At 40.5% G+C, this 13,874-nt stretch overlaps 1 long non-coding RNA gene across 1 annotated transcript in view; it reads left to right on the top strand.

Moving 5' to 3' along the window:
• The window catches only part of LOC132377070 (uncharacterized), a 46,776-nt gene extending 33,113 nt beyond the window's left edge, over positions 1-13,663 (top strand). Inside the window, exons 3-4 of the long non-coding RNA XR_009506522.1 lie at positions 10,572-10,715; positions 13,204-13,663. This is a non-coding gene — a long non-coding RNA (uncharacterized LOC132377070). The remainder of the gene's footprint in view (positions 1-10,571; positions 10,716-13,203) is intronic.
• Positions 13,664-13,874: the final 211 nt, after the last annotated feature.

The following is a 13,874-nucleotide window of genomic DNA, read 5'->3' as shown; positions in this document are numbered from 1 at the left end:
GGCCCCTTCTGCCTGGAAAAAACAATAACCAAAACCCTCCAAAACCTATTTAGTTTTCATGGCTCTATTTTTCTATCTTTTCTTTTGTGAAGACTTCCATGATCTTTCACCTTTATCTCTGCTTTTAAGACAGAGTTAGGCTCGCTGTTCTGTGTGTGCCCACAGAATACAGATTCTGTGCTTACTTACAGATTATATTATGATTGAATATTCACACACATGCGTGCATATGAATGAGTGCACACACATTTGAACGGTATGAATGCTGAGCATACAGTGGGCTGAGCCATATCTGCTTCCTGTGTGTTGTACAGTGCCAGCTCTTAGAAAATGATGAATTAATCAATAAAAGGAACACATGCAACAGTCCCAGAAGAACCACCAGGTTTCTGGTTATCTGAGAGTTGTCTTTACAGAAGAGAATGTTAAGAGTGTCCCAAGTTCCCTTGGATGTTAACTAGACTTACCGTGGAGATTATTTTGCAGTACATGCAAATATCAATCATTGTGTTGTACACCTGAAACTAATATAATGTTGTGTTGATTATACCTCAATAAAAAAAATTACTCCTAAAAAAAAGTGTTCCAAGTTCAAAGGAGTTTCGTTTTGCCCTGACTCCTTAAGTAAATATTAAACACAAAAATGTTGAGGGTAGGGGAAAGTCAACGGGAAGGCACAGGAGTTGCAGACACTGCAAAAACTGAGGTCACTGTAAAGCCAGACTCTGAAGTTTTGCATGACATCATTTCATTCTCTTAAAGGAGAAACCACAGGTAAAGCCAGTATCTCGGTAGATAGCTGATGCTCAACAAAGGTAAGGTCCCGTTTCTGTCCCATCTCTGTTCATTCCTCTGATGAAGTGCAGTCTGCCTGCTCCCTGAATTCAGTCATTTCATTGTTCAACAAATGTTTATTGAGTATCTGCTCTTTTGCCAGGACTTTGCCAGGCTCTGGAGATACAATGGGGATAATGGTAGGTGCAATGATGCCTTCACAAAAGCCTGCTGTCCAGCAAGCACTGATGTTCCCCAAAGATCCTTCCTGCCCTCTGTTCCCTTCTATACATTCTTCTTGGAAGATATAATTTATTTTGGTAGTTTCACCTGTGTTCTAAACACCGATGACTCCATCCCTATCTCAAATCTCCCTCCTGAGCTCCAGATTTGTATATCCAATGCCAATTAGCCATCCCCGCTTGGATGTCTCTTAAGCACCTCGAGTGCAACATGCCCATGGCTTACCCCATCATCTCCTTCCCAATGCCTAGTTTTTTTTTGATCCCACTGAATGTCATCACCAGCCCCTCATACTCCAAATCCTGGAATCATCAACTTCAGGGAGCATTTGTTGGGTGCCTCCCTTGAACCTTGCACTGGGAGAATATTTTGATGTACACTGTCTAACCTTTGGCTTTCTTCTTCTTCATACCAGCCTTTTACTCCTACTCCACCTTATCCGTCCTGACTTCAATCTGATCAGTTTGAGGGCTACAAAGTTTCTTTTCCCCCCTGAAGCTGGGGTCCTAATTAAAGTTTCAAAGCCTCTTACTTTTATCGTTGGAGTCCATCCAGAATAAAGTCCATGCCCAGCTTGTCATCTAAAGATCTACACGATCTGGCTCTGACCCAATTATATAGCTCATCTCCTTCTCCGCCCTTCCCCAGAGTCTTGCTCTCCAGCAACACCAATTGACTCTTTTTTTAATAGGTCCTTCTCTACCATGGTGTCTTGCTGGATATGGGTCCATTTCCTTGGATGGCCTCTCTCCTATTCTATACTTTTTGAAATCCTACCCAGGCTTAAAGGTCCCCTATCTTTCCAGTTTTCTGGTATTTTCTTAGATTGTAGTAATCTCTGCCTCTCCTGCACTTCCAGAGTTGCTTTGTATTATGGTGGTCACGGCCGCCCCAGGAGAGCTTAGGGTGGAGTGCTAGTGGGGGCAGGCTCTACCTAGAGTCAGTCTGTCTGGTTCTTCTTCTAATTTAAAATAGGACAGTACATCATTGATCATAACCCCATGATCTCAGATGATTATGCCCTGAATCTATGGATGGAGAACATCCCAAACCAATGCACCTTCAGGAGCTTTGCTGCTTGATTTAGTTAAAAAGGAAAAAGTTGTTTGTAACACATAAATGTCCTGTGAAAACAAAACAAAGCAAAAAAATTGGACTAAGTATGGTCAGATCACTGTGGGAGTTTAAAGAGAAAGGGCAGGGAGTGCATAACTAGGTTAAGGCAGTTTAGCCAGAGAGAGTAATAAAATGAGATGACTACAGCAGTGATAACATCAAGGCAGGTTGCTAAATAATTGTCACATTATTTGTTAGGGTGCATTAGGTAATCGTCCTATTTTGCCACAGCTGGTGTGAAATAGAGTAACTTGCTCATGATTGCTGTGGAGAAACACGATGGCATGGAGGCAGTTGTGGCCATAGGTAGTGTTAGATCTTTATCACAAATCAGAGGAAGGTTGATCCAGGGTAAAATTCAACAGGCTGCAAAAGCATAGAAAGCATAATTTGGACCAAAACAACAACAATAAAAACTTTACATTTTCTCAATTAATATTTTACCTTTTGAATTACATGGAAAATCACTTCAAAACTTTGATTTTCTAGTAAAGCAATGCTGCATGCCAAGAATACTGACATTTGAAGTTTATATAATGGGAAATAAAGCTACCAACTAAAGTACGGGTGCCATTGAAACAGGAAATGTTTCTCACCTGAGGATGCTGTATTATTTGATTGTGATGGCAGATGATACCTGCTCTGTGAAGGTGTCCCTACTTCCCCTGCCACCCTGCCCAGGTGCTCTCTCCCTCCTCTGGGCTCCCACCACCTTGTGGGCATATATCAAGTACAACATTTTTCAGACCTTATTTAATTGTGTTTTTTTGGTTCCCCTCTGGACTGAGGGCTCCTTAGGGATTTTCAGGCAATTTCTTAAATGTTTTTGCATTTTACCCAACAATAAAATTCTAAGTTTTGTTTTGCCTTTTTATAATTACCCTTACTTTGGGACTTCCCTGGTGGTGCAGTGGATAAGACTCCGCGCTCCCAAGGCAGGCGGCCTGGGTTCGATCCCTAGGTGGAGTCCAGGATTCCCCTTCTGGGTCACCGGGCTAGCTGCCTTTTGGTGTCAGCAGAAGAGTGGCTGCGCTTGTAGGGAGGAGCCGGGGTGTACTGCGAGGGCTCTACGCCCCCACCCCTCGCCGACCCCTCCATGCAGGTGTCTCTCTGCAGAAGAGACCGGGCTTAGTGTCTGCAGCCCCGTGTTTCATGCAAGCACCGCCAGCAGCCAGCTGGGTCACCTGGAGCTCTGAGCACGTTTCCCCATCTTCCTACTGGGCATTAGAAATCCCTCGCTCTCTCAGTCCTTAGAGAGGAGACCTGAGAGCCAATGAGGTGAAGGATGAGAAAGCACTTTGTACTAACATGTCTGATACCCCCCATTAGCTCTCACCCCATGAGCCAAAGCAAAGCCCTTTGTGAAAAGGCAGCTCTGCGTGGAACGGGTCAGACATTAATTATCAGCCGTTAACTTCTTGACTCTTTCCTGAGTGACCTTATCTGAGAATGGGGTTCAAGGGGAAGACTGAAAGACACGAGTCCTGTGGTAGGGATGCCAGGTGGGGCAGGTTTGTCAGGCAGCCAGGATAAAGATTCCACTAGTTGTCTGCAGGAGGAGTGAGGGAAGACAGAAGAGACATTGGGGAGCATGGTGTTGGAGAGAGACGGAAAGGAACAGAAAACCCTCCCCTGCCTGGGTTGGTCCCTGGGCTGACCTTGGCCTGGAAGGGAGTAGACTGAGCCAGAGACCTCGCCTGACCTGGGAGCCTTGCCCAGGCAATGCGCTGGGAGCAGGGACAAAACCTGAGGCAATAATGGCCTATCATCTCTCCAATGAGAGCAAGAGTCAAGCTCTCAAAGAGAGTTGGTGGAGAGATTTACTATGCCAGAGAAAGCAGACAAGCAAAACAGAACCTCGCCCAAGACTTCAGGCTGACAAAATGAACATAGGAACGTGGATTTCTTTCTGAAATAGGAGCTTGGCTATAAATGGCTAGACACGTGAAAGGAAATGGACTGTACAGGGAAGATTGTTCCCTTCAAGATGCGTGTTAGTCTTCAGACTACACCCCATTTTTACCTCCCTAAACAAGTGACCCTTCAAACAGGGTTTCTTGGTCTCAGCAACTATTGACGTTTGGGGCCAGAGAGTTCTTGCTTGTGAGGGGCTGTCCTGTGCATTGTAGGTTGTTTAGCAGCGTCCCTGGCTTCTACCCAGTAGCACCCTTTCCCCAGCATGACAATAAAAAAATGTTTCTGGACATTTCTAGAAATGTCATGAGGGTAACAAAATCTCCCCTGTCTGAGAACCACTGGCTTAAATGTTCTAAAGGACGTTCCTTTGTTACTTTGTTCAACTATTTCCTGATCTCAACGTTTGTTTTTTTCATCACTGGACTAAGTTTATATATCCTGCTTTACATAATTAATTAATTTGTTCATTTATTCGACCAAGTTCCCTCCTCAGTAAAGTGGCAATGGTAATAAGAAATGACATTTTGGAAGTTCAAATGAGACAGTGTTTAAGCAAATGATAGATCAACCATGTCTTACTTAACTAATTAGCACATTTGCAAAATTATTAAAAGGAGCAGTATAGAGTGCTTAATTGAAGCGCTGAGTTTGGAGTCAGAAAACCTGTAGTCTGGCCTCTGCCCACACGTGTGGGCTCTGGCAGCTCAACCCTCTAAAGCCTTAAATCCAAATGGATTTAATGTGAACATGTGTAGCACACCTACACAGGTATTGTCATTTTCTTTTTCCACTTTACGAAGCTAGAAGCACACAGTAAAAAGTTTCCGCTAGGAAGCTTTCTGTGGAATAGTTTGTCTCAGTCTCAATAGTAATCCTGCATTAATTGCATTAAACACAGGTGGGGCTAATTTGTGTGAGGAAACCTGGAGAGACACGTAGGTATGAAAAGACAAAGAAAGATGTAAGACGGAGGCAAGAAATTTCAAAAGGGATCAGTTTGATAAATCATGTGTGAATGACTGCATACATGTTTATTAGAAACATGAAAATAAGACAGAAATACCTTCAGCAAGTGACTGAAACAGAACACAATTAGAAAAATACAAAACTTCACAAGAGGTTAAAACAGACTGACTTCATAGAAAATGCTCTAAATGTTCAACATAAAAAAAGTAGGTGAATGTATCATATGGTACGTAGACACCTGAACAAGTTAACTATGTGCAAATTGCTTTTAGAAGGATTGATTTTAGGACAATTGGCTTTAGTCAAATTGGTTTCTTAGAAAACTGCACTGCTCTGGTGATTCTGGGGTTAGATGGTCAGTTTTTGAAGTAAAAAGGAAAAAAAAAATTAGGCAGATACATGAAAAGTAAAATGGGGCAGTGTTAAAGGCCAGGTTTCTGCCCAAATGCTACATCCCTGAAGGCGTAGCCCTTGACAGAGAGGAGACCTGGCCGAGGGTGACCCTCAGTGGAGGTCCCTTAGTGGAGAAGCCTTCCCAATCAGCCTCTCCGCCCCTTGCCCTACTTTATTTCTCCTCGAGGTACTCATCCCGTCCTGAGTTAGGTATTTATTTGTTTATTTACTTGATTGTCTTCTGCACCCCTCCTCCCAAGCAACACACACACACACACACACACACACACACACACACACACAAATATAAACTCTTTAGTCACTACTGCCTTCTCCAGGGCTTATCCTTCTTTCCCCTTCAGAACTCTTAGGTGCTGAGTATTGTTTATTTGTTTACTTCACATTAGATCCTGGGCCACTTACACCCTGACCCCTGATCTTCACAACAGCTCTGCCAGGCAGGGATCACATCACATCTTCAGAAAACTCACAGATTTAGTAGGATGGATTAAACACATTCACAATAAATCTTTTTTTTTTTTTAACATGAAGCATCTGATGTTCAGAGAGGTTCAGAACCTAATATCATACGGCTAGTAATGAGCCTCACTGGTATTTAAAGCAAGGTTGTTTAACTAAAATCTTTATAAAATGCCATCGTGCCCCAAAGGAGCAATAGCATCAGTCAAAGAAGACCTGTCTTTCTGTTCTAAAATGTGCTTGAACTTCCAGGAGCATTCCTTGTGAACTTGAGGTCTTTTCCATGCTTGGGTGCAGAGCAGAGCCCTGGGAGGCCCATGGAAGGTCACCGGGTTCAAGTGGCTGACCTGGCCAGGGAGGAAGACAACTGCCCAGGTCCCCAGCCCTGGGCTCCAGAACCTTTTAAAAAAATGCTAGATATTCCAATAGAAAGATAATGTGAGCCATAGTTAATTAAGAAATTTCTTGTAGCCACATTAAAAAAAGGAAAAAAAAAAAAACAGGTAAAATTAATTTTAATGATATATTTTATTTAGCCCAGTATATCCAAACTATTATCATTTCAACATGCAATCAGTATAAAAACTAGTAATATGTTTTATGTAACTCTTATGTTAAATTAATTAAAATAAACTAAAATTTAATATGTATAGCTGATTCACTTTGTTATAAAGCAGAAACTAACACACCATTGTAAAGCAATTATACTCCAATAGAGATGTTTAAAAAAATAAATAAATAAAATAAAATTCAGTTCCTCAGTTGCTCCAGCCACATTTTAAGCACTCGGTAGAGGATGGTAATGGAGAGCACAGTGCTAGAGAAACATTCGCTGCTGGTGGCAGTTAGGAGGAATTCCTTTGTGAGTCTCCGTGTGTAATATCTCATTAAGTATTTCAGAGCCTCTCCAGCTTGGCAGCTCACATGCTTACATGGTGGCTCAGTGTCCCAGAAAACAGGGCAGAAACTGAATGCCTTTGATAACTTAGCCCTGAAAGACACATTGCGTCTCTTCTGCTGTATTCTCTTGCTGTCCATAAAGTTTTATTGGTACATAGCCATGTTCATTTGTTTACATATTGCCTGCGGCTGCTTTTGTACTACAATGGCAGAGTTGAGTAGTTACAGTGCAAAACCTAAAATACTTACTGTCTAGCCCTTGAGAGGAAAAATTTGCTGACCCTGGTTGTAGAATAGCAAAATTTTGGATGGCATGGTGTGCTGTGGACTCCCAGTTTTTAAATAGCAGGGTAAAGTTAAGATGATGGTACCTTCTTGTCTTGGAGATATCCTCAAAGCAACAAAGAGAACAGAAATCAGACATATAAACTCCATCTTTACCAAAAAGGGAAACATCTATAACCTTAATCACAATCTATGAGGAAATACAGTGGAGACCAAACAGGCCAAAGGAGAAACCAAGAGATTATACTTGTGTCTTGGACGTCACAGAGGAAGCTGGCAGAACACAGTTCTCCAAAGTGGATGGCCATCCTGAAGGGCAAAACCGACAATTCCTTACCGGGAACAATGGCACTATCATAAGTAGAGTTTTGGCAGGAGCACTCTCGAACTTGATGTGACAGCAAGGATAGTCAGGGATGACGGGGCTGTATCACTGGGACTCTGGCATATTGTAAGAGGAGAGGAGCAGAGAGCCGCTGTACTGAGAGCAGCACCCCCAAGCCTCTGTTGGCTGGGAAAAAGTAGAAGCTAAAAATTTACTCCCACAACTCTTCATTCCTTTGGAGGTGTGTTAGTCTCCTAATGTTGCCATAACAAATTTCTACCATCTTGGCGACTTAAAACAAGAGAAATTCATTCTATCACAGTTATAGAGGCCAGAAGTTTCAAAGCCAGGTGTTGTCAGGGCCACGCTGTCTCTGAAGCCTCCAGGAGAGAATCCTTCCTTGCCTCTTCCAGCTTCTGGTGGTCCTGGCATTCCTTGGCTTGTCATAATTCTAGTCTCTGCCTCCATCTCCACATGACTCTCTTCCCTGTGTCTCCAAGTCTGTATGTCCCAAATTTCCCTCCCCTTTCTTTAGTAAGGACACCAATTAGTGGATTTAGGGCCCTAGTTCAGACTCATATCATGTCAACATCCTTAACTTAATTAGATCTGCGAAGACCCTATTTCCAAATTCATAGTACTAGGGGTTAGGACTTGGACATATCTTTTGTGGGGGACACAATGCAACCCACTACTGAAGATATGGTGGTTTTAAAACATGGCCCCAGGGCTTCCCTGGTGGCGCGGTGGTTAAGAATCTGCCTGCCAATGCAGGAGACACAGCCAAGGAGGAAGACAACTCTATGAATTTGTCTGTTCTTGAGATTTCATATAAGTACAGTCATACAATACATTTTTGTGTGTGTCTGACTAATTTTATTTAGCATAATGTTTTCAAGGTTCATCCACATTTTAGCATGTATCAGAACTTCATTTTTCATGGCTGAACAATATTCTTTTGTATATATATCACATTTTGTTTATCCATTCATTTGTTGATGAACGTGGGTTATTTCCACATTTTGGCTATTGTAAATAATGATGAACATTGGCGTACAAGTATCTGTTTGGGTCACTGTTTTCAATTATTTTAGGTATATACGTATGAGTGGAATTGTTGGATCAATATGGTAATTCCATGTTTAGTTTTTTGAGGAAGCACCAAGCTGTTTTATAGAGTGGCTGTACTATTTTACATTCCCACCAGCAATGTACAAGGGTTCCAGTTTCTCCACACCCTCACCAACATGTTTTTGTTTGGTTGGTTTTTTGTTTTAATTATAGCAATCCTAGTAGGTGTGAGGTGGTGTCTCTTTGTGATTTTGATTTTCATTTCCTTAATGACTAGTGATGTTAAAGATCTTTTCATGTGCTCATTGGCCATTCATATATCTTCTTTGGAGAAATATCTAAGTCCTATGCCCATTTTAAATTGGGTTGTTTGTCTTTTTGTTATTGAGTTATAGGAGTTATTTACATATTCTGGATATTAAACCCTTATCAGATATATGACTTGCAAACATTTTCTCCCCTTCTGTCAGTTGCCTTTTCATTCTGTTGATTGTATCCTTTGATGCACAAAAGTTCTTAATTTTAATGAAGTTCAGTTTACTTTTTTTCTTTTGTTGCCTTTGTGAATGTTGGTTTTACAATGACTATTGACGTTAGGTAAGCAGAGTGGGTTTTGGTGAACACTTAGATCTTTGATCATGACTAGACTGGACTAGAAAAACTCGTTTATGGAGCTATTTATGGACCCACAGCACATTCACTCTGGATGGCTGAGGAGTCTGCAACAGAGCAGATGTCACCTTTGTCTCATCAAGGAATGCTCTTTGGGACCAGCATTCTTTCAATGAGTCCCAACTGGCCTTCATTTATCTAATGCTGACCCGATTATGGGGGAAAATTATCTCCAGTCTGTTTTAAATCCTCTTTGAGATTCCCTCTTATCCTGAACTTCTTACCTTCTCAGAGATACCTAAGCACATAGAGAATGAACAACGGCTAGTTTCTATTTTACTCTTCACCAGTTAAATAAATCTTCTAAGTACCTTATCAGTTTAAATTAAAACTACTGTTTTCTTGTATCATCAAGAGGACATCATCTGCATTGTATAACCAGTGAAGTCTTTTCTTTTTTTTTTTGTTTTTCAGTGATGTCTTTTCAACTGAATTGGCCTCATTATTCTAATGCCTATAAGATACATAATATCATTAGTTTTATGGTTGCTTTTTCTTCTCAAAGATAACCTTTGTGTTTCTTTTATTTTTCAATTTCCGAAGTGTACAAAAAGTATGGGCAATAACGGATGGCAGTTGTGTGCATCTGTGTGCATTCAGATAAAAGCATTTTGACTCTATGGATGCAGGTGGATTCTCCAAGTACACCAGAAATATAGAAAGTCATCTTTGCCCTTTCTGAACTTCAAATATAATTTCTTGCCACATCTAGGAAGCAAAAACACACTTGCAAAGTACATCCGAGAACCTATGGAAATATTTTTGGGGCCAATTCCAGATATGCTTTCTTTCAGAGTAGATTTAATTTGTGGAAACTGATGGTACAGTGCAACTGGTATAAAAGTTTGAAGACAAATTTGACATGAGTCTCATGATTTCACTACACTCACATTCTCATACAAGTGATATCCACGTGGAAGAAGTGGTCTGAAAGAGCAGACTTGGAAAATATTTAAATAAGCCATTAGTCCTGCCAACTCAACACTAGGGCATCTTGACCGCACATTTGGAAGTACAAGAAACAAGTCATAAACCTCTGAACTCTGGGAATGATTACATCTGGCATGAGAAGATGCAAGGCGGGGCCCTTCAAGCCAGCCACAGCTGATCGTCAGGGTGTGTTTCCAGACTCTCTGGGAGGGTAAATGGAGCCAAGGAGTCTGCCCAGCCATTTATCAACAGGAAGGGAAGGTCAAGGTGACAAGAAAGGGTAACAGATAATGGGACAGAGTGGGCACAGGAGTAAAACACTGCCAAGGATGGCTTTGTGCAAGGTGGAGTGTGATGAAGCAGAAGGAAGGAGGAGGAATAGAGCTTTTCTTCCTAGAGCCACGCAGCTAAGAATGAATGCGGGTGTGAAAAACTGGAGCTGGGGTTCCAGAAATTCTCTTCTATAATTCTGTAATTCTCCATCTTTACTGTGTTTCAGAACAACCTGCAGATCTTGTTAAAATACAGATTCTGGTAAAGCTGGTCTGAGGTGGGACCGAGGTTCTCCATTTCTAACAAACTTCCAGGTGATGTAACCCTGCTGGATCCCCTTTGAGCAGCAAGGCTGTAAATTGAAGACAAGGTAGGAAAAGAATTAAGAAGGAAATGAGGGAGGGCTGGAGGGTCATAAACCCCCATACTTTCCGCAGGTCATGCCATGGGACCACTTCCAGAGGAGGTCCTTTGGATTCTTGGGCAACTGAATTTCCTCAATAGGGTCCATGACAGAGTTCCCTCTTGTAAGAATTGTAGCCTTTTATTGTTCTTGAATCTGTGTGACAAGGGTAACAGAATGTTGGAGTAGTGAAATCCTTGAAGCAGAGACATTGGCATTCCAAGGAAAGGCTGGAACAGAAGAAGCCACATGAAATCTAAGTGTATAAGTGAGCATACGTAAGACATCCCAGGGAATGCCCAGAAGCATATTTTTGGGGTGAACCTGATAAGAGAGAGATATGTGACCCTCTGAGGAACCGCGTGTTTGCGGCTCAGAAGAGTCAGCATTGGGTTGCCTGCCTCAACAACTCACAGAGAAGAGAGTGTAGCATCCATCTGCCTTTTTCCCCCTCTCCCTCCTCCCACTCTGATGCTGGAGGAACTAGAAGAAGGTGGCTGCAAGAGTATCTGAAAGCCAGACTTTCTATTTTTCCTTCTAAAACGTATATATATATATATTTTTTTTTTTTTTACTGTGAATTTGTACATTTGTACCTTTTACCATTTTTTCAATTGTGTTTATTTTTTTTATTAATTTCTAAGAGGTCTTTATATATGTTAATACAATTACGCCTTTCTTGTACATATGTGTTTAAACTTTTAGAGACCAATGGCCTTCAAAGGTGCAGATACTCCTACTCTTTGGCTCTTTGGGCATCAGTTCTGTGGGGCATTAATGTCTTGTTTGGGGTCACCAGTGTCCCATGAATACTACTGCTGTGTAATAAGCACCCCAGACTGAATGGTGGTTGAGAACAAGTGGAGATTAAATGGGTACCACCAGCAAGTGGCGAATTAAAGATCTCATGAATATTTAGTGTCTCATGAAACTCTGATATATCATATGCCACATGAATATTTAGTGTCTACTTGGTCCTTCCATCCATTCCAGTCTATGTTTAGCACACGAATGCTTTACTTCTTTTTTGCCTAGTGCTTCTCACATGATTCCTATTTCTATACCTAATGTCATCTATCTTCCTTATTTATTTGTTTCTCTAATTTTTTATTATAACATTGAATAGTCTTTTTAAAAAATAACAAACATTTATTACTTTCCCCAAGGCAGTTTGCAAAACATTTGGGAGTCAATGTAGGAGGCCCACTAGGTAGAATTAAAAGGCTTCTTTCTTTCCTTTTTTTTTTTTTTTTTGAAGTATAGTTGATTTACAATGTTGTGTCAGTTTCTGGTGTACAGCAAAGTGATTCAGATATATATATTCTTTTTCAGATTCTTTTCCATTATACATTATTACATGTATTGAATATAATTCCCTAATTCTCTGTGCTATACAGTAGGATCTTGGTGTTTATTTTATATACAGTAATGTGTATCTGTTAATCTCAAGCTCCTAATTTATCTCTTTTCCCCCCTTTCCCCTTTGGTAACCATAAGTTTGTTTTCTATGTCTGTGGGTCTATTTCTGTTTTGTAAATAAGTTCATTTGTATCATTTTTCTAGATTCCACATATAAGTGATATCATATGATATTTATCTTTCTCTGTCTGACTTGCGTCACTTAGTATGGTAATCTCTAGGTCCATCCATGTTGCTGCAAATGGCATTATTTCATTCTTTCTCATGGCTAATATTCCATTATATATATTATATTATATATGATATTATAGATATTTTTTATATATAAAATTTTAGACATATATGTATACCACATATTCTTTGTCCATTCATCTGTTTTTGGACACTTAGGTTGCTTCCATGTCTTGGCTATTGTAAATAGTGCTGCTATGAACATTGGAGTTCATGTATCTTTTCAAATTAGAGTTTTAGTCTTTTCCAGATATATGCCCAGGAGTGGGATTGCTGGATCATACGGTAGCTCTATTTTTAGTTTTCTGAGGAACCTCCATACTGTTCTCCCTAGTGGCTATATCAATTTACATTCCCACCAACAGTGCAAGAGGGTTCCCTTTTCTCCACACCCTCTCCAGCATTCATTATTTGTAGACTTTTTGATGATGGTCATTCTGACTGGTGTGAGGTGATACCTCATTGTAGTTTTGATTTGCATTTATCTAATAATTAGCGATGTTGAGCATCTGTTCATGTGTCTTTTGGCCATTTGTATGTCTTCTTTGGAGAAGTATCTATTTAGGTGTTCTGCCCATTTTTTGATTGGCTTTTTTTGTTTTTTTAATATTTAGCTGTATGAGCTGTTTGTATATTTTGGAAATTAAGCCCTTGTCTGTCGCATCATTTGCAAATATTTTCTCCCATTCCATAGGTTGTCTTTTCGTTTTGTTTATGGTTTCCTTTGCTGTGCAAAGGCTTATATGTTTGATTAGGTCAAAAGTCTTCTTTCTTGAACTAAAGTTTCTCTCCTATTCTTGACCAGGTCTCTTGTTTTGAGCCCCAGAGAATATGGCAGGGGAAAACAGCAGCATTCTTTCCCAACAAGGCCCAGTAAAGCCCACATGTTGAGCTGCCTGGAGAGTTTGCATTTTCTGACGGCAAGATGGAAGCTCTTTGGAGTCCATTTTGAGGCCATTCTGGCCCAAACCTCACTGAAAAGCATGATTGTTCAGAAACTGCAGCACAGTTGTGAATGGCGCCAGATTCTTATTGTACACACCTGCACTCTTAAGGTGGTGGAGAGGTGGGTGGTGGTAGCCCTACTCAGTTATGTGTTAATTCTGTACAAAGCAAAAACTGTAATTGAGATAAAAATCAGAAACATAAATCCCATCTTACAACATTTGTGACATCCCATATAATTAATGGACAAAAGTGAAAACTTAAATTGCACTCGTAAAATGAAAATAGTTATTGAAATAAACTTTACTCCCCCCATTTAATAGGAATCATTAGGCTTTTATTTTACATGGAAAGGGGGGATCAAAGGCATTAAAGACCCATTATTTAAAGCCAAAACAATGTTTTATTGGGTTTTCATGAATTATAATAGATCAAGGTCCTTTCAAAGTTCAGAAACAAAAGTGAATAAATTTAGGAAGAGGATGTAGCACAGAAGAGAAGAAAGTTAGTATCTTAGAAGTTCTATACTTA

This window comes from Balaenoptera ricei, chromosome 13, assembly GCF_028023285.1.
Source record: "Balaenoptera ricei isolate mBalRic1 chromosome 13, mBalRic1.hap2, whole genome shotgun sequence".
Lineage (NCBI taxonomy): Eukaryota > Metazoa > Chordata > Mammalia > Artiodactyla > Balaenopteridae > Balaenoptera > Balaenoptera ricei.
This window is presented reverse-complemented; position numbering and strand designations above follow the sequence as displayed.